General features: G+C 42.4%; 1 protein-coding gene across 1 annotated transcript in view; it reads right to left on the reverse strand.

Moving 5' to 3' along the window:
- Positions 1-21,728, reverse strand: part of LOC135545964 (alpha-1,3-mannosyl-glycoprotein 4-beta-N-acetylglucosaminyltransferase B-like) — a 222,333-nt gene that overhangs the window by 114,653 nt on the left and 85,952 nt on the right. The window lies entirely within an intron of this gene.

The raw sequence follows: 21,728 nt of genomic DNA on the forward strand, positions 1-21,728 counted from the left end.
TTTTTAAGTGGGAGAACTTGCACAATTGATGGCTGACTAAATACTTTTTTGCCCCACTGTACGTTGTAGGGATATTCTGGGAACAACAGAGTCATTTCTATTCGTGTTATAAATCGGCTATGGACGGGCCAGAGCTGAATCACAAATAGCCCCCTGTTCCCTACACAGTGCACTATATTTGACCAGTGCCTTGCTCAAGGGAACAGGTACAGATTTCCCCCCTATTTGGCTCAGGGATTCGAACCAGTCACCGGCCCAACACTCTAACCGCTAGGCTATCTGCCGCCCATTTGGGACAGAGTGCAGGTATTTCCAGGTCAATGACCCCTCTCTAAACTGCTCTGACTGATATTCCTCCCCGCCTCCATTCCTCCTTTCTTTATTTTCCTTCCTCCTCTTCCCACTGCTCTCCAGTAAAAGAGAAAAACACTGTCCCTGGATTTGTTTTTCACAGGATTATATTTATACTGACACACACACACACTGCGTACCGACTTGCACACATACATACATGCTTTCACACACATTGTAGGCTATGCACATAAGCACATGCCAACGCATGGATACACAGTGCGGAACATAATAATACATTTAATTTGTACGGCGCTTTTCATTACAGAGTTCTCTAAACTCTACCGAGGGGGAAAAAATACATGCACACACACGGGACACGGAACACGGGACACGCATGTAAACACTTTGCATAAAAGCGCACACACACAGTTCTGGACATCGCGTCACATTGAAGCAGGTGGGAGCGAGTTCGTAAAAAAGATCAATCTCAGGAAACAACACGGGACTCCTATTTCACTAATGCTATCTGAACCCAAATCCCGTTGTAATCCCTGATAGCACCTAGCCCTGATACACAAAACGTTAGCCTTACAGCAACCCAGGACTAGAGATGGATACATCTGACAGCAGGCACTTTTAATATTGCATAACTGGAAAGGTGGAGAGGTGAAAAGGCACAAGGACAATGCAATATCTACTGAGAGCATCTGGAATAGTTTAACAGAAACCCAACAAGGGAAGCACTTTATAATAACACCTTGTAAACAAACATTTACAATGGATTCGTATAGTGGTCTCCAACCTTTTTCGCTTACTGTACCACCAGCTGAGTCTTGCTCTGCCCGGAGTATCCCTGAAGTACCCCTTCATGTGCATTTTACCAGAAGGTCTTTGGCCACATGGCTTCCCCCAAGAACCCCCAGGGGTCCTAGGGAACCACTGGATTAGTAAATAGTTTATTCATATTTTATGAATCATTACTCCCAAATGTGTAAATGTTAGGTAAGCTAGTTTCGCGCACATTTATAAACAGCTTTTAAAGTATGTAATAATGACTCGGAAGATCGTAGATATTCCAGCAGTACCCGATGCTCCTTAAGGTCTCAAAATGGTCAAGAACATACCAATGGTTGAACAATAAGCACATAAGACAGAGGATTTTTAAGGAAACATATTGAACATGTTTATCCAAAAAACACACTGTTGTAATAGTGTGAGGTGAAACCTCAGACACGGTACGCCGAGTAAAGTAACGTTTTTGGTTGGAAAAAGGCTAACGTTAGCGTTTGTTGGAAGTGGCTCATCTACCAAAACCAACGTGTGGATTGCAGTGACCCCTTAGAGCAGTCGATAGAGCGTTTAAGAGGAAAGGTAACAAATATCGGAATTCATAATTCCGCTGAACTATCCCATTATGTTTTAAGGATTACTACCCTTAAAGGCCCAGTAAAAGTGTCAACAAACAAAGCAACGTGTGACAAAAGTCTGCGGTTAAAAGACTGAAGCACTGGAGACTTGAAAGGTGTAATATTTTTGTTGTTGTTGTTGTTTTTTTACCTCAATCGCATATCAGTAGTAATGAAAGAATACAAATCCACTAGAGACAAACAGTGGAACTGACTTCAAGCAGTGGAACTGCCTTCAAAGTCCAGAGTTGAATTTGAGGTTTCTAGGCTATTTTGAGACCTTAAAAGGAAAAATCCGCTTAAAAACTATCTTTTGATATCTTTTTTGATATCTTTTTTTATCTTTTGACATTTGTTTTATTAGTCCACCCGGCGATACAGTCCCGAACTGCATGTGCTTTGATTGAAACAAAAACACAGGTATACCAACGTTTGTTTACACCATCTGCTCTAAAACGCATTCAAATTAATTCAATAGACCGTCGGCTACAAAACTCATGAATATCTTGCATACCCCCTTGAAACTGATTGAGATCAAATGGTTGGCATGCAGATGCTGCATGGACGTTTCACGGTAAAACTTCCCGACTGACAGTGAGCGATGGAACGGGGAGGGGGGATGTGGGCGGTTTTCCTCCGGATCCGCCACGGCCTTTCAGGAATGGTGTCACACCTTCACACTAAGTCAGAAAAACAGACATCCACACCTCCAGAAAGGAAGACGGCACATGCAGGCTTGATTGCTGGGTATTCAGAGAGTGAGTGAGAGAGAAAGAGTGCTGGTGTTTGTGCATATTATGTAAGTGTGTCTGTTGCGTTATTGGTCTGTGGATGCTATGAACCCCTATGCTAGCTCTTATCTTTCCTTACTTACAACTTGCAGTGCGTGTGTCAGCATGCAACTAGACAGAAATGAATTAATGCCTCATTAAAACATTTTTTTTTTTTAAACAACACCAGCAGTTTACAAAGTTGCGGACAGGGAAGAAAGCAGGGATAAAAGTAGAGGTATGAGATGAAAGTGTAGAAGAATGATAGTGTCTTACAGCATGAAGCTAGGGAAACTTTTCACTTCTCGCTGCGGCCCCGGATATGATGAAACACAGGCTCAACAGCCGAGTTTAGCCTCTCTAAAGCATTGATAGCATTAAAGACTGATGCTGCTGGGGGACAATGTCGACATTTTCTAATACTGTGTTGAGATTCTCTTCTTTTCAAATCAAATCAAATGTTATTAGTCACATGCGCCAAATACAACCCGTGTAGACCTTATGGTGAAATGCTTACTTACAAGCCCCTAACCAACAGTGCAGTTTCAAAAAAATACAGGTAAGAATAAAAGATAAAAGTAACAAGTAATTAAAGAGCAGCAGTAAAAAATAACAATACATACAGGGGGGTACCGGTACAGAGTCAATGTGCGGGTGCACCGGTTAGTTGAGGTAGTATGTACATGTAGGTAGAGTTATGAAAGTGACTAAGCATGGATGACAACAGAGTGGCAGTGGTGTGTGTGTGTGTGTGTGTGTGTGTGTGTGTGTGTGTGTGTGTGTGTGTGTGTGTGTGTGTGTGTGTGTGTGTGTGTGTGTGTGTGTGTGTGTGTGTGTGTGTGTGACAGAGTAAGTTTTCATTTCTTGCGCTAATTCTTACTGATTTTGGGTTGTGTGTCTGTTGTGTAGATGCAGATACAGACAGATGGAAAGACAGAGGAAGCAAACACACACATACACACACTTGTGCCTGGGTCTACGGTATGTTTATTTTTCCGACACTCATTAGCGAGACACAATAGTTCCCCGGTCACGTCTGCTTGGCTGATCAAAAATGCTACAGCACTTCCCAGACTAAACACACGCACGCAATCTCCCCCCACCCCCACCGACATACAAACACACACTTTCCCCTTCCTAATGTGGAGTTTTAATTATCATTCTGCAGAATTGCTTATCTCCGGTAGCTTAATTATCTAAATCACTGGACGGTTGTGTATTAACTGATTACAGAGCCCATCTAGATGGGAGGCCGCATGCTGCATTGCTGCAAAACAAAACAAAATTGCATAATGCATAATACATGGCTATGGAATATTGCATTATGAAAAGGGCCAACCTCATCAAGACCTGTTTTGTTTGCTTGTGTATGTGTGAGGGAGAGCGAAAGAGCGAGAAAGTGTGCAAATGCACTATGCATGTTATTTTGTAGGTGTGTGTCTGTATTATGTTACACATATTATGTGATTGTGTATGTGTGTGCATGCATGTGTCTATGCATATATAAGCTTCTGATTGTGCGTCATTCAAGCAGAGATGATTACTTTCCCAGATCTGATGGTTTTCAGGTCTGGCGCCTTAACTTCTTATGGCTGGGGGGCAGTATTGAATAGCTTGGATGAATAAGTTGCCCAAACTAAACAGCCTGCTCCTCAGTCTCAGTTGTTAATATATGCATATTATTAGTAGTATTGGATAGAAAACACTCTAAAGTTTCCAAAACTGACAAAATATTGTCTGTGAGTATAACAGAACTGATATTGCAGGCGAAACCATGAGGAAAATCAAACCAGGAAGTGGCTTCTATTTTGAAAACTCCATGTTCCATAGTCTGCTTTTGCTCCATTTAAAGGGATATCAACCATATTCCTTTTCCTATCCCTTCCTCAAGGTGTCAACAGTCTTCAGACATAGTTTCAAGCTTTTATTTTGAAAAATGAGCGAGAAAGATAACATTGCGTCGTTGTATGGCCGGGTGCCAGCAACATTTTGTATGTGTAACAGAATTTGGGCAGCCATTGCCTTTCCCTATCCTACTGAAAAAGACAGTAGCGGTTGATATACTATCGATTATATATTTTAAAAACAACCTGAAGATTGATTATAAAAAACGTTTGACATGTTTCTGTGAACATTACGGATACTATTTGGAATTTGTCTGCGTTGTTGTGACCGCTCTTTCCTGTGGATTTCTGAACATAACGCGCCAAACAACGGAGGTATTTTGGATATAAAAATTATCTTTATGGAACAAAAGGAACATTTATTGTGTAACTGGGAGTGTCGTGAGTGAAAACATCCAAAGATCATCAAAGGTAAACAATTAATTTGTTTGCTTTTCCGAATTTCGTGACCAAGCTACTTGATGCTAGGTGTACATAATGTTTTGTCGAGCAATCGATAAACTTACACAAACACATGGATTGCTTTCGCTGTAAAGCATATTTTCAAAATCTGACACGACAGGTTGATTAACAATGGGCTAAGCTGTGTTTTTTATATTGCACTTGTGATTTCATGAATATAAATATTTTTAGTAATATTATTTGAATATGCAATTCAGCGGTTGTTGATGACAATTATCCCGTTAACGGGATGGCAGCCATAAGAAGTTAAGGCAGTGGTTCCCAAACTGTGGGGCGTGAGGGGTCAAAGCATACAGTGCCTTGCAAAAGTATTCGGCCCCCTTGAACTTTGCGACCTTTTGCCACATTTCAGGCTTCAAACATAAAGATATAAAACTGTATTTTTTTGTGAAAAATCAACAACAAGTGGGACACAATCATGAAGTGGAACGACATTTATTGGATATTTCAAACTTTTTTAACAAATCAAAAACTGAAAAATTGGGTGAGCAAAATTATTCAGCCCCTTTACTTTCAGTGCAGCAAACTCTTACCAGAAGTTCAGTGAGGATCTCTGAATGATCCAATGTTGACCTAAATGACTAATGATGATAAATACAATCCACGTATGTGTAATCAAGTCTCCGTATAAATGCACCTGCACTGTGATAGTCTCAGAGGTCTGTTAAAAGCGCAGAGAGCATCATGAAGAACAAGGAACACACCAGGCAGGTCCGAGATACTGTTGTGAAGAAGTTTAAAGACGGATTTGGATACAAAAATATTTCCCAAGCTTGAAACATCCCAAGGAGCACTGTGCATGCGATAATATTGAAATGGAAGGAGTATCAGACCACTGCAAATCTACCAAGACCTGGCCATCCCTCTAAACTTTCAGCTCATACAAGGAGAAGACTGATCAGAGATGCAGCCAATGATGATCACTCTGGATGAACTGCAGAGATCTACAGCTGAGGTGGGAGACTCTGTCCATAGGACAACAATCAGTCGTATATTGCACAAATCTGGCCTTTATGGAAGAGTGGCAAGAAGAAAGCCATTTCTTAACGATATTCATAAATAGTGTCATTTAAAGTTTGCCACAAGCCACCTGGGAGACACACCAAACATGTGGAAGAAGGTGCTCTGGTCAGATGAAACCAAAATTGAACTTTTTGGCAACAATGCAAAACGTTATGTTTGGTGTAAAAGCAACACAGCTCATCACCCTGAACACACCATAACAACTGTCAAACATGGTGGTGGCAGCATCATGGTTTGGGCCTGCTTTTCTTCAGCAGGGACAGGGAAGATGGTTAAAATTGATGGGAAGATGGATGGAGCCAAATACAGGACCATTCTGGAATAAAACCTGATGGAGTCTCCAAAAGACCTGAGACTGGGACGGAGATTTGTCTTCCAACAAGACAATGATCCAAAACATAAAGCAAAATCTACAATGGAATGGTTCAAAAATAAACATATCCAGGTGTTAGAATGGCCAAGTCAAAGTCCAGACCTGAATCCAATCGAGAATCTGTGGAAAGAACTGAAAACTGCTGTTCACAAATGCTCTCCATCCAACCTCACTGAGCTCGAGCTGTTTTGCAAGGAGGAATGGGAAAAAATTTCAGTCTCTCGATGTGCAAAACTGATAGAGACATACCCCAAGCGACTTACAGCTGTCATCGCAGCAAAAGGTGGCGCTACAAAGTATTAACTTAAGGGGGCTGAATAATTTTGCACGCCCAATTTTTCAGTTTTTGATTTGAGTATTAAGACCCCTTGACTTTTTCAACATTTTGTTACGTTACAGCCTTATTCTAAAATGGATTAAATAAGTGTTTTTCCTCATCAATATACACACAATACCCCATAATGACAAAGCAAAAACAGTTTTTTTTTATTTTTTGCTAATTTATTAAAAATGAAATACAGAAATACCCTTCTTATTTTTTTATTTTACCCCCTTTTCTCCCCAATTTCGTGGTATCCAATTGTTAGTAGTTACTGTCTTATCTCATCGCTACAACTCCCGTATGGAGTTTGATTGGAGTCCACCTGTGTTAACTTCAAATGATTGGACATGATTTGGAAAGGCACACACCTGTCTGTATAAGGTGCCACAGTTGAAAGTGCATGTCAGAGCAAAAACCAAGCCATGAGGTCGAAGGAATTGTCTCTAGAGTTCCGAGACAGGATTGTGTCGAGGCAATGATCTGGGGAAGGGTACCAAAATTGTCTGCAGCATTGAAGGTCCCCAAGAACACAGTGGCCTCCATCATTCACCAAATTGCTGTGAAGCGGCACTCCCCATCCAATCTGACAGAGCTTGAGAGGATCTGTAGAGAAGAATGGGAGAAGCTCCCTAAATATAGGTGTGCCAAGCTTGTAGTGCCATACCCAAGAAAACTCGAGGCTGTAAACGCTGCTAAAAGTGCATCAACAAAGTACTGAGTAAAGGGTCTGAATACTTATGTCAATGTGATATTTCAGTTGAGGACAGTTTGTGTCATGAACAGCTCCCATAGAAACAGACATGGCACGCATGGGGGTTTGGGAACCCATGCCTTAGAGGATTATGGAAAATAGCTAACCTTTGAACTATAACTGGGGCGGCAGGGTAGCCTAGTGGTTAGAGCGTTGGACTAGCAAGTTCAAACCCCCGAGCTGACAAGGTACAAATCTGTCGTTCTGCCCCTGAACAGGCAGTTAACCCACTGTTCCTAGGCCGTCATTGAAAATAAGAATTTGTTCTTAACTGACTTGCCTAGTAAGATAAAGGTAAAAAATAAAAATAAAATAGCTGTGTATGTACGTACGTGGTCTGTGTGTGTGTGTGCACGCCTGTGCAGGCATTGACTTGAATTTAAAGACCTCACCAAAAGCCGTCCACAATAGGACCCTATCAGCTAATATGCATACTTTCTTCACCATAGACAATCAATCATTCAAATTACATAATCACTAAGCAAGTGATGTCAGCATCCACATCAGGTCAAATGTGTACATACAATCTACAGCATAGTGCATACAACCCACTACATAGGGGAGTGTCAAGCTTAGGGCAAGATTTCTCTCTCTATTCAACAGATCAGCAATATTCACTGAATACCAAAAATTTTTAGGAAGACTTGAGACATTTGTCCCGCTTCTTTTCCCATTGGATCCGAGCAGTAAAATCCTCTGAATTCATATGAGGATTGTCCATCAAAACCCAGTAGTTTGCTAGAAGAAAGAAAAACTGAAAACCAAACCAACCGTAAACTACTTAAAACTAGTGAGTACCAGAGGTACCACATGTATAGACGTTTGGACTGACACATCATGCCAAGGTAGTGAGAGAGAGTCACATTTCAGGACATGGAATGTGTATGTCGAACAGTAACATGAGCCTGGCAGCGATGATGTGCGGTGAGATTGTCGTAGTACTCTACAAATCGGTTTCTCCCGTTCCTGTTGTTCACATTTTTAAAAGGAAAGACAGCAGTTGCTTTTACATACAGACCTATAACTGATGATTTCAAAAATACATGGACAAACAGTCATAGCATCGTTGAAAGACCTTGATCATCTGAAAACTTTGCTATTGACACACCAACAAAGCGACAAACTAAGTCACTATGTACTCAGCCTGATACTCTAATTACACACTAATCCTAGATTAGTGGTACATAAAACACACATATCAACAAAGACTGATGTCATGTAACCCACTCGGCAAAGGCATAGACCCACCCTAACATGTTCAACTCAGAATAACACTTAACCAAACCCACACAATACTAAAGCACCCAAACCCACTCAACTTTGCACTTTCACTCACAGGTGCATACACACGCAAACACACACACACACACACACAATGTTATTTTTTCATCATGGGGAACTAACAATGATTTCCATAAAAAAATATTTTTTGACCTAACCCAGTACCCTAATTGTAACCCTTAACCTAACTCCTAAACTTAATGGGTAAGTGGGAAATGTCCCCACTAAGGATCATTTTTTTTGTCTAACTATCCTTGTGGGGACTTGAGATTTTAGGTCCCCATAAGGATAGAAGAACCAACCCTCGTGAAAGTCAGGGTATAAATGTATGGTGCAAAGAGTGGGCTTGGACTATGAAAGAGTCTTGTCAAGGCCAATGATAAGGCAAGGGTGGGAGGAAGGGTAAGTGTTTGGTTGCCATTGGAATCTGGTGTCCTGTTGCATATTCCTCAAGTTTCCACACGACATGGTTAAGATCCATCCGAAAAGAGAAATGTGTGTGTGTGCCCCATCCATTTAGACATAGAGAATAGAGCACCAAGTGGCACACACAGACGGATGCAAGCACACGCACGCACAAACACACACACACAAGTCTCTCCCACTACTCCAAATGGACTTTGTGATTGCACTGCAGTCGCCTGTGGTGTGGTTATACTTCCAGGCATAAGATAATTAAGAGAATACTGTTTGTGTTTGTGTGTGCTTGTGTTTGTGTTTGTGTTTGTGTGTGTGTGTGTGCGTGCTTGAGAGAGAGCGAGAGAGAACACGATACAGCACACACTCAGAACAGACTAGAACTGTAATGGGACACTAATGCTATTATACACCACTCTTACAGAGTCTGCAGCCTGTCCAGCTAAATTGGCCGCACCTGCACTCTCTCTCACTCACATGGACACAAGCACACATCTGTCAAAAACATACAAACAAGTAAACAAAGACCAAAAATAAGTAAACAAAGAAAACACACTGTGACCATACAGCCACATGCTTATTGACACCCAGAAGTTACATTCACTTTGACAAAGCCACATTCACTTTGACAAAGCCAACACAGAGCCTACGTGTCTCAGTGGTGTGTGTGTGTGCGCGTGCGAGCGTCCGTGCGATTTAAGGGCCTCTCCACCTCGTGCGTGCGTGTGTATTTGTGGTGAGAAAAAGGGGCCATGGTGGCTCCTGAATAATGCCATTAGGCCTGTTATCCTTGCATCACATTTCTACACAGGCATCCTGGATGGAGGGATCAATACCTTTCCCTGGAGGGAGATGAGAGGTATAGAGGGGAGGGGGGACGGTGCGTAGAGGTGTATTCAAGGAAGGTAGGAAGTGGGGAATCAAATTATCCTGGGGCAGACTGACAGAGCACACTGATAAGAGAAGGAAAGAGCCCCCCCCCCCCAACAAACACGCCCACCATGTCCACATTTCCATCCTCATGGCTTTGCTTCCTCGCACGGTCACAGATTGACCTGGCTAACTGGCTGTCCCTCACGAGTGTCCCCAACGAGTGTCCCCTATCAAGTATCCCTTAACGAGGCCTACGGCATATGGTGCTCACTCAGTCTCAGTCCCTCTGCCTCTCTCCATTTGTTTAGCTGCTAGGGGGTCTCCTTGAAACAGGGTCAGGGGCGATGTGAGAGTTTGTGTGAGAAACAGAGAGAGAGAGAGATGGGACAGAGGGGGAGAGAGAGAGAGAGAGAGAGAGAGAGAGAGAGAGAGAGAGAGAGAGAGAGAGAGAGAGAGAGAGAGTGTGTGTGTGTGTGTGAGAATGAGAATGAGAATGAGAGTGGGAGAGAGAAATAGAGTGAAGGTCAGAGGTAACAGGACAGGAAAGAAAAATAAATAAAGTAACATAGATCTGCTGTATCAGAGGCCGACCAAGACCAGAATAGATAACCATCCACCACCACTACCACTTTACAGTGAAAAATGAATTTGTTTGGGGCAAAAGTGCAATTTGCAATAAACGAGAGGAGATGAGAGGATAGGAAATGGAGTTATCCGAGTCAACTGGCCATGCCTGGGAGACAGAGAGCAGGTGGGGTTACTATAGGGCAGGCGGGATGTAAAAACACCAGGGGAGAATGACTGCCCCTTCTCTTTGAAGCCCCGGATGTTTAAGAATGAACGCGGTAAAGCAGGCAATGTAAGCAGAAAACAGGATCCACCATTATAGTGAATGGAAAAATGACGATCTTCATGGTCAATCGTCGGCTAAATAAAATACATTTTGGAAGACAATCATGGTAGCAATAATTGCTTCTGATAAACTCAATTATTTTAAAATGGCAGCCTGCAGTACCCCGGTCGGTCGTCAACTTGAGTTGGTAGTGCTACGCAAGCCTGCAACGTCACTTCCTGGTGTAGCTCAAACTGCGCATGTTAAGTCTTAATAACAGACTGTCTTAGCATTTACCATCTTAAACAGACTTCATTTGGCTTCAAATGTGCTTTTTGACTTCACATAGGAATGTTGTCACGTGATCAATGGCTTTCACCATTAACATATACAGTCATTGACACACGAGAGATAAGCCGACAGTAGGTGCTTTTCAGCAAACAGGATTCGGCACAATTGAGGTGCATTGTCAAATGACATGTTGGTTTGTGGAAATGTGTTTGTACTGACTAATAGTTTTATTTTACATAACAGGGAAGTTGAAGCTGAAAAGTGAATGTGCAATTTGAGGAGGTGAGTGTATGAGTAATGTAATGAGTGTCGCATATTTGTGTATATGAGTGCCTATGTGGGTGCGGTGCATATGCAAGAGTGTGTTTATGTTTGTGAGAGATCAAGTGTCTGAGTGTCTGTGCGTGCCACATCCCATCACACACACACACACACACACACCAAAAGAGAGCAGTAATTATCCAGACCCTAGTCTGAGTGTGTCTGGGTAAACTGGTGCCAGCTGTGCCTTCGGTGCCAGACCAGTGGTGCCAGTTGGGTGCCATCCCATTACGGCAGCCACAGCCTAATCTCCGCATTTATCAGAAATCATATCCTTATAAACCAGAGCTAATTTCCTGCAACAACCACAGTTAACATCATCATACATAAGACTATTGGGTTGGTGTGGTTTACGTTTAGTCAATCATGAGTTTTCCTAGTACTAGAAGTTGGTCATGCACTTAAGGTAAGCTAAAAACAAATTTATGGCAATTCTTGAAGTCTGTACACTATCATTGCTCAAGAAGGACTGCACACCTTAATTTAATGCTTTGTACACGGCACGAGGCTAGCCTCTTCTCCACGGTGTTCTATGAGAATCACCACTCCTAGAGCAGTCTTCGAAGTTAAACCTTTCTGAAGGTCCATTAGAACACGTTATGCACATTGAGTTTGAAGCAAGAGCTACAAGAAGCACTAAGAAGCTAACATGTGGCTAGCAGCTGGGTTGTTCCATTTGATTCTATTCACAAGGAGAGGAAGCTTCTTTGACTATTCAGATGTTGCCCAAGACTTCCAAAGAAGTTGGGCTGACATGCTGACCAGACCACTGACATTGCGTGCGCGAGTGTTGCAAAATAAATGTGCACATACTGTACATAAACTGCTAGCGCGTCAACAAGCGTATGCGCAGCCAGGCGCTAAATCGAACTTGGTTCTATTTTCTACACTTGACACACTGCAAGTCCCGCCTCTCCCATCTCCTCATTGGTTTATAGGAGCACATACTCACGTCAGTGATTGAAAGATGAACTGAGGTCCACACTCCAGTCCAGTTGGTGGTGGTAACGCACCTTAAAGTTAGTTGCCAACCGCCATATAATGTCCACAGACGAAGAACAAGAAGAAGACTACTCTACTACTGAAGAAGGAGCGGTTACTTGAAATTATTAAATGTCCCCTTTAATCTGTGGATTATTTGTCGGTGTAGAGAACACACAATGTTTTCTGACTCAAAATTGTTCAAAAATCTATAAAGATCCAGAAAAAAAGGACGTTGTACATTTCAGGTAAAAAAACAACCCAATGTTTATAGCCCAGGACAAATTAGCTAGCAACAGCAAGCTAGCTGGCTAAATGTCCATGAATGTTTCATGAGTTTTGACCTGTCCCCAAATTAATTTAGTTGGTTCAGAGTTAGTTTTGATATTTCAACCTGCGTGTCCTGATCGCGTCTGGTGTGGACGGCCAAAATCAGCATGTGCGTGCCCCGTGTTGTTAGCATGGACTGCAAAATGGATATCCTGACCTATCGCCCAACGAGTCTTCTAACTGCTGACAATATACACCGATGAATTCAGCTTGGCTGTCGAAACGTTGGTTAAAAAATGATTGCTTCTGAGCTCCTGAAGTAACTCTACTGTTCTTTGTTTGTGTGTTCTACTCCACTAGCCAGCACCTCACCAAAACAGGTGTGTGTGTTTATTTCGCCTCCAGCCAAAATCCATCCAAAAAGCTACAGTAGGGTTAGAGAGACTCTTTCCTATCTAGGGGAAACCTAATGGCAGAATTACCTGGGAAGCCTCAGGTCCACAGGCTTAAATTAAACCTGACTGTAATCTGGAGAGGAAGAGCAGACTGGCCGGTATTATCCATAGGGCCCGCGGTGCCCTCTCATCTCATCCTTTCATTTTCGCTCTTTCCTCTTCCTTTCATCTCCTACTCCTGGACAAATACTAACAGTCTTTGTTTCCCAGGCACAAAGACGCTTCTGGGAAATAACTGAACAGGACCTAGTCTATATTGGTGTTTGTGTGTGCGTGTGAGTGAGCCATAGGGATATACAGGTACCTTCCAAAATAAAGGAAACACCAACATAAAGTGACAGTGTTGGGCCACCAGGAGCCAAAACAGCTTCAATGCACCTTGGTATAGATTCTACAAGTCTCTGCAGCTATTAGAGGGACGCGACACCATTCTTTCTTCGAGAAATTCCAGCAATTGCCGTTTTGATGACTGTGGTGGAAAATGCTGTCTCAGGCGCCGCTCCAGAATCTCCCATAAGCGTTCAATTGGGCGGAGTCATGTGAATGAGACGGCCATGGCATATGGTTTACGTTGTCGTCATGCTCATCAAACCATTCAGCAACCACTCGTGCTCTGTGGATGGGGGCATTATCATGGTAACCAAATTGATGGCCTGCCCAGCATTTTTATACATGACCCTAAGCATGATGGGATGTTAATTGCCTAAATAACTCAGGAACCAAACCTGCATGGAAATAAAATTGCATTTTATTTAACCTTAATTTAATGCTTTGTACACGGCATGAGGCTAGCCTCTTCTCCACGGTGTTCTATGAGAATCACCACTCCTAGAGCAGGCTTCTAAGTTAAACCTTTCTGAAGGTCCATTAGAACACGTTATGCACATTGAGTTTGAAGAAAGAGCTACAAGAAGCACTAAGAAGCTAACATGTGGCTAGCAGCTGGGTTGTTCCATTTGATTCTATTCACTTTGAAATGATATCAAACTCAACCGTTTATATTTTCTATAGATGAATACATGTATATCTCATGGTACGGAGGGGTGTGCACCTTTATCTCCTGAATGTTTGGCATTCAGGTCCAAAAAGCCACTTTCTGACCACATCTACCATGGGCAAAAATGTAAGGAAGGTTTCATTCAAATCAAAAGGGGTACGGTCAAAAAGTGATTGAAATCTAATGGAACAACCTGGCTATTAGTGGAGAAAAAAAACCCACTAAGCTATGGAAGTCCAACTGTAAAAAGGCTAACAAAGAATAGCACTATTTGATGTGCAAATATTTGATGATGTGCAAATAATGGAAAGTATGGCTTAGATCTGGAAGGCATCAAGTACTCAAGGATCACCCTTACAGGTGTAGGATCTTCATTTGATCACCCTGTTGCAGGATAACTCCTGAAATGCAGGACATTTTAAACTTGTAGTGTACTTCAGGTAAAAAAAGCTTCACATTTCCTGTTGCTGGAGAGATTTTTTACCTGCTGTAGCAAACTGGCTCAAATTAAGATCCTGCATCTGTATGGTGACTGAGGCTTTAGTAGTGAAGTCAGGGTGTGTGTGTATGTAAATGAGGCATGTCTACTAAGTAAGAATGAGAGAGAATGAGCATATTGGAGACACATATTTTCCTCAGATTACACAGACCCACAAAGAATTGGAAAACAAATCCAATTTTGATAAACTCCCTACTGGGTGAAATACCACAGTGTGCCATCACAGTAGCAAGATTTGTGAACCTGATGCCACAAGAAAAGGGCAACCAGTAAAGAACAAACACCATTGTCAATACAACCTATATTTATTTTCCCTTTTTGAACATCATCACAACACTGTATATAGACATAAAATGACATTTGAAACGTCTTTTTATTTTTGAACTTTTGAGTGTAAATGTTAACGATTCATTTTTTTATTGTTTATTATCTATTTCACTTGCCTTGGCAATGTCAACATACGTTTCCCATGCCAATAAAGCCCTTAAATTGAGAGAGAGAGAGAGAGCGAGAAAGAGAGATGCTAAGTTAGTGCGCTGGGAATTTCACACCCCATCTGTGCAAATGAGAAAAAGAGGAGGAGTTGGAAGTTGAGAATACTAACTAGCAAGAGAGATATAAAGGATGCGCGAACAGTACAGGAAGGGAGATGGGGAAAATGAGGGAAATAGATTGATAGACAATGGAGAGAGTGAGGTGAGAATAAAGTGGGTTGGCATGTACTGAAGAGGAGCCAGATAAGAAAAACGTCACTTTTGGGGCAAATAAATCCCAATAGTTGAATAAGCTTGACATCAAGTCATGCATGTCGACAGGAATGCACTCATCATTCATGTGTTACTGCGTCTATAGGTGGACGATCCAAATGAAGTGCATTTGTTTTAACTCATGCAGCACCGGAGAATTAGACCAAAGGTTTTTTGCGTCACGGCACGGCGTGACTGATACAAACACACTCATCAACCGCTCCCCTCTTCCTCCTCCCCTTTCCTCATCCCCCTTTCACCTCTCTCTCTGTCTCTGCAGCTTGAGGCCCGCTCCCCTCTTCCTCCTCCCCTTTCCTCATCCCCCTTTCACCTCTCTCTCTGTCTCTGCAGCTTGAGGCCCGCTCACCTCTTCCTCCTCCCCTTTCCTCATCCCCCTTTCACCTCTCTCTCTATCTCTGCAGCTTGAGGCCCGCTCACCTCTTCCTCCTCCCCTTTCCTCATCCCTCTTTCACCTCTCTGTCTCTGCAGCTTGAGGCCCGCTCCACAAGTTTAATTAATAGCATATCACACTAACAAGGCGTAGGAGCTCCAGTGGCTGCTGCAGGACAACCTAAACTGAATGTCTGCAGATGGCTGAGAAGTCCGTATCTCTTGTGCACATACACAGACAGACACACACACACACACACACACAGGCAGATAGACAAAAAACACAGACACACGAAATGGGATAACAACGTGAGATGGCACACGACAAGTATTGTGACAAAACGTGCATCCTGTTTTGAACAATCATGTTAGGACAGATGCCCGACTGAGCGTTCTACTCGGGTGCATTGTCAATGGGCGCTGATGAAGATTTCATTAAAAGTGCATTACAGTGGCTTGGAAATACAATTACATTTCTAAAGGAGGAAAATAATTAGTAGGAAAACCTTTTGTCTTCATTGGGATGTCGCCAGATTGACTTTAGATGCAGTATAATGTTAGCTAGCCAAGATTGACCATCACATTTTTGCTAGCTAACGTTAGCATTGCTTGATATTGTTGGTGAACTTTGCTAGCTAATGAAAACATTGCCATCTGTCTAAAGTAAATTTGATGACATGATAATGCTGATAATTCCTACTAAATATTTGCCTATGTCATCGTATTTCCAAGCGACTATAGTTTAATATTTGACGAAACGTTCATTAGCCACCGTTCAGAATGACTGGGCATCACTGGACTTTTGGGCACCAATATGGCTGTGGCATCTGTAGAACGGAGGTGCAACCCATGAACATAGTCAGACAAGCAAGTGATGACCACCCTGTGCCCTAACTTTTAACGAGACTTGTGAGAGCCTGGACTCTGCAATGGCACAGATCTAAGATCAGCTAAATGGCGGACAGAGGGACTTCAGAGCACCTAAAACCCCGAAAATAACAACTGTTGCATTCAGCAATGTGGAACTCTGAGGTCAATGCTCTGGTTGCCACCAGAAAAAGTTGTCTCAGTGTGTGTGTGCCCATGTGTGTGTGTAAATGAGAGACACACACCAGACTCTGAAACTTCTGGATCACTCCTCAATCTTGCTAACAGGCCTTGATCTCCACAACACATGGCCCTAGTGTGGAGAAGACAACAGGCCAGACAGAGAGACAGAGTGAAAGATGGAGAGAAAGGAAGAAGATGGAAAGGAGAAAGAAAGAAGGAAATAAAAAGAAATAACTAAACGTTGTGAGAACGAAAGTCAACATTTCACCTGTTCTGGGAACAATAATGTTTTAGGTTTGAGGATCTTTGAGGATCTTAGAAGAACTCTTGTTGAACCCCTCATTTTTTTCAGTGTGTGGCCATTTAGTGGGCGCAGCCAACAACTGAACACACAACAAAATAGAGGATAGAGAGAGTTTTGTTGATGCTGGGAATGGAATGTATGTTTTAAAATAACATTCTTAGAACATTCTCTGAATGTTACTTAAGATTTGTGGTTTTTATGGAAAGTTTTCTTAACATTCTTGGAAAAATTTGATAACATGACTTTAAATAGAACCAAGAGGAAACTTGGTTTCACTGAAGTACTGAAATTCCCACAGAATAACCTTTTTTTTACGTTCTCTGAACTTTTTGAGAACATTCCCGACGTCAAACCAGTAGGAAAACATTCCTAGAATTAAATGTAACCATGTTTGAACTTTTAGGAAACCTTCTGTTAAAGTAATGAAATACCAAGAAAATGTGCTGAGAATTTTCCAAAAGCCAAGCAAGTACTGTGCACCATTTCCCAGATAATTGTGGGAAGGTTGAATGCAAAAATAACCATAGGAAATCTAGGCTCTCGCCAAGCTCGAAGAAACATATGGTTCTCAGAACGTTATGTGCTAGCTGCGGAAGAAAGCCGCCCTCATCTTCCCTGGAGTTGGAGTGAAGCACCGTGAGTGGTTGCTTCTAAGGAGAGTGATGTGATTATTGAAGCTGAAGGCATCAGGGGGCTGGTGGTATCTAGCGATCGCAGGTTGGGGATGACGTCAGCAGAGCTGCCTTGGTGAGCTCATCCCTTTACAAGGTCAATGAGAGGAGAGGGAGAGGGAAAGAGAGAGGGAAAGAGAGAGAGATAGATAGAGAGAGAGGGGGAGAAGGACAAGGAGAGGGAGAGGGAAAGAGAGAGAGATAGAGAGAGAGGGGGGAGAAGGACAAGGAGAGGGAGAGGGAGAGGGAAAGAGAGAGAGAGATAGATAGAGAGAGAGGGGGAGAAGGACAAAAGGCGAGGGAAAGAGATGAAAGTGAGAAAGGTGTCCATCCTCCATCAAGCTGTCAATGTGGTGGTAAGCACATCAGAGGATAGAAAAATAGCAGACACGCATACACACATTAACACTCTCCCTCTCTCTTCCCTCCCTCTCCTTATCTCAACCTCTCTCTCCCCCCCTTTTTTTCCTCCCTTCCCCCTCCATCTCTACCCCCAATCTCTGTCATAGTACCAGGGCAGATATTCTGTAGTGTGGATTGAAGCAGCAGCGCTACTGTAATTACACATCTGGGCTCCATCTCTTCCCGCGGCAGTAAAGCCTGAACTACAGTGAACCGTTGCTCGCTGGCATTCACGCTTCCAGCTAGTGCTGCTAAACTAGTGCGGGCCATAGGCTCCCCGCTGTTTTCAGGCAAAAACTACCTTAGAAGCCTTAGCTCAACAACACATCTTAAAAAGCCCTTTATTGTTAACCCCTAATTGAAGGAGTACACAGAAATCACAGACACTACAGAAGCACCGCTAGCCACTAGAATGAAACCAGATGGAGGGGATAACATTCAGCCAAATGGCCGAACAAATGATGAACAAAACATTTAAAAACGACTACAGAACTGAATGAGAATAACACAAAAGGGCCATTCTTCATTCTCTCGAAGTCTGCAAGATCACATATCTAGAGGCTGTTATGGACATTAACAGATTGCTTTCCAGATAGACAGACAGACAGAAAGACCGACAATAACAAAAGTGTGTTGAGAATAGCACTTGGGGACGGGGGTTGTGCAGAGTCCATTAGGAAATTGTAAGGGGAAAAGCAATGGTAGATTTTTCCAACCTCTAACAAAGGTTTGGGGCCCGCCATTTGTTACTGTCTGTGAGTGTCCATTCTATCTGAAATGTAACTCAAATGGGCTCAAAAATGCCAATGAAGTATCCTATAGTCGAGAATCTAGTAACTATAGTGACACTAGTATTGAAAGTGGGGGCTTAAATCAATTGCTGGGACAGGGTTCAGTTAAAGTGCCACTACCTCTTGAATGAGGCCTGTATACTTTACTGAGAGCTGCCATGGGCGTCTAAGAGCATGGCGTAATACAAAAGCTCATAGCAGTCTCCTGAGACAGAGAGAAAGTGAAAATCGTTCAGTAGAACGTAGCAATCCCGTTTTATTGTAAATTTGACCAACATGACTTTGCAAATGAAAGGGAGGAGCTGATCTCTGACCTAATATGTCACAAACTGTAACAAACGTTGCGGTGCAACCAAAAGATGTGGAAGCTGCATTTAAACGACAAATCAAAACAAAAATCACCTGGGCCAGACGACATTAGTGATTGTCAACTAAAGGTTGCCCAAACCAACTGTGAAGTGTTTTCTGTGAGATTTTTAAACGCTCTGGCAAAACACCATATGCCCAATACCTAAGAAGAGCAACCCATCCTGATACACTGACCACCCTGTAGCTTTAGCCTTTAGTGAAGAAGAGTTTTGAAAGACCGATTGTCCCCCAGCTACATAAGCTGGTATGCTCTTATACAGACCCACTCCAGTTTACCTAAAGCAGGACAGGGGTGTTGATTATGCGGTTCTGTCTCTACTGCACTGTGCCAATACCCACCTGGAGAAGCCCAAAACCTACAGTACCAGTCAAAAGTTAGGACACACCTACTCATTCCAGGGTTTTTCTTTATTTTAATTTTATTTTCTCTTTATTTTTATTATTTACATTGTAGAATAATAGTGAAGACATCAAAAACTATGAAATAACATGTAGTAGGAATCATGTAGTAACAAAAAAAAGTGTTAAACATATCAAAATATATTTTATATTTGAGATTCTTCAAAGTAGCCACCCTTTGCCTTGATGACAGCTTTGCATACTTTTGGCATTCTCTCAACCAGCTTCATCTGGTATGCTTTTCCAACAGTCTTGAAGGAGTTCCCACATATGCTGAGCACTTGTTGGCTGATTTTCCTTCAGTCTATGGTCAAATAACTCTTACACAGCCTGGAGGTGTGTTGGGTCATTGTCCTGTTGAAAAACAAATGATAGTCCCACTAAGCGCAAACCAGATAGGATGGCGTATCACTGCAGAATGCTGTGAAGCCATGCTGGTTAAGTACGCCTTGAATTCTAAATAAAACCATTGACAGTGTCACCAGCAAAGCACCCCCACACCATCTCCTCCATGCTTCACAGTGGAACCCACACATGCAGAGATCATACTTTCACCTACTCTGCGTCTCACAAACAAATTAATTCCAGGGGACTACCTCATGAAGCTGGTTGAGAGAATGCCAAGAGTGTGAAAAGCTGTCATCAAGGCAAAGGGTGGCTACTTTGACAAATCTCAACATATATTTAGATTTGTTTAACACTTTTTTGGTTACTACATGATTCCATATGTGTTATTTCATAGTTTTGATGTCTTCAATATTATTGTGCAATTTAAAAAATAGTAAAAATAAAGAAAAATCCTGAAATGAGTAAGTGTGTCCAAACTTTTGACTGGTACTGCACGTCACAATGGTATGTGTGGATTTCTCTACAGTCCAGACTCAAAGGGTCAAAAGCGTCAGAACATGAATGTCAAGCCACATCTGATTCTCTGGGTTCTCTCCTTCCTGAAAAATAGACTCCTGCTGGTGAGATTCAATGGTCACTACAGCTCATCTCTATAGGATCACCACAAGGCTCTGCCATCTCGCGTGTGTTATTCACCCTGAACACTGACGACTGTAGGAGCTGACACCCAGAGATGATGTTCATTAAGCACTGGGATGATAGTCATTTTGGAAACAGCAGGCAACTCCGATGTTTTCACTATGGTCAAAACTACCTGGACCTCAATTCAACCAAAACCAAAGACCTGGTCATTGGCTTCAGAAGAGACCAACCTACCATCCCGGCGTTAGAGATTAACGGACAGATCATTGAGCGAGTGGAAGACTACAAATACCATAGGAACCATCATCGACAACAAGCTCTTCTTCAAAAGAATCACTGAACACATTCGCTCAAAATGTCAACAATGTCTGTTCTTTCTACGGAAATTGAGGAAGTTTAATGTACACCAATCAATCCTTAAAGCATTTTATAAATGCTTCATAAAATCCATAATAGCCTTTAATATTGTTGGGTGGTTTGATGCTCTAGGGAGCACAAGTTAGAACCCATTGAACAGGGTAATAAGAATCAGTGGGAAGGTCATCGGAGCAAGCCAGAAACCCCCCAGTGACATTTTCGGAAAACGAGTGAGGAAGAAGTGGGAACAAATAGCCTTTGACACAACACACACACTAAATGACCAGAATTAGCCCCCTACCTTATATGTGCAGATATAGAGCCCTCCCATACAAATCTAAGAGCAGCTTCTAGTTGTGCCATCATCCATCAAAATCCTCAACTCCTAAAGTTGTATTTGTATATATGATTGCATAGAATGCTCAAGACATGAAGAGAGTGAGAGAGATAGGCGGACAAAGCAGTGAGAGACAGAGACGAAGACGAGAGAATGCAAGATGGAGACGGGCAGAGCTAAGAGATTGACGAAAAACTGAGAAATGGAAAAAAGGAGAAAAAAAGAAAAACGTTATGGACGAAATTGCAATATCTCAACTAACCCCATTCACATCAGAACAGTGCAGAGGACAAAATAATGGAAGGAGTTATCTGCTTCCAATTTAATAAAACCTAATGGGGAGGCCGGGGGATGGGGGGGGACTAACTCCCGGCTGCTTTAACAATCTGAGAGTTTCGGT

The sequence above is a fragment of the Oncorhynchus masou genome, chromosome 9 (genome assembly GCF_036934945.1).
Source record: "Oncorhynchus masou masou isolate Uvic2021 chromosome 9, UVic_Omas_1.1, whole genome shotgun sequence".
Lineage (NCBI taxonomy): Eukaryota > Metazoa > Chordata > Actinopteri > Salmoniformes > Salmonidae > Oncorhynchus > Oncorhynchus masou.